This window comes from Macadamia integrifolia, chromosome 13 (assembly GCF_013358625.1).
Source record: "Macadamia integrifolia cultivar HAES 741 chromosome 13, SCU_Mint_v3, whole genome shotgun sequence".
In the NCBI taxonomy this organism is placed as follows: domain Eukaryota; kingdom Viridiplantae; phylum Streptophyta; class Magnoliopsida; order Proteales; family Proteaceae; genus Macadamia; species Macadamia integrifolia.
Genome location: NC_056569.1, coordinates 23,482,068 through 23,482,679, shown reverse-complemented (window position 1 = coordinate 23,482,679; position 612 = coordinate 23,482,068).

Sequence of the window (612 nt, the reverse complement as noted above, 5' to 3'; positions counted from 1 at the left end):
TGGGGGGGGTGGTGGTGGGGGCAGGGGAGAACGTAGAGAATAGGTGAATCATGTCAAATTGAATCCAAATAAGTTCCATCATTTTAGTAGAACACACTTTTTTTTTTGGTAAATTAGTAGAACACACTTGAATGTGTGAAATTTTTTCTTTTTAAATAAAAATTAAATTCTGTTGCAAGAGTTTTTTTTTTTTTTGAAAAACAACATGGTCTTTGCATCTAGATACAAGGGGATGAAATAACCATCCTGCCCCTCATGAAAGGTGAAAAACTCGTCTTAATGATACTTCCGTGTGTGTACCCATTGCATAGGAGATATGTTGCCTTTCAAGAAATCTCCCACTTCTTACTTTCTTGACTCGGCAAACACTTTTGCTATCAATATATTTTTTTTAACATGAAATATATGAGGTTGGGAAAAAGAAAGGCCATGACACTATTATAAAGATATAGGGTTGGTGAGAAATTGCCTTCTGGTTTTATCAAAAAAATAAAAAGGCCTTCAGGGTTCAAAGGGAACCTCTCCCCCCCTTTTTTTTTCTTTTTTAATTATTCTTTCATCTGAAAAAATGTGGGGAGTTAGAAAAAAATTTAAGGAAATTAAGTTTTTTTT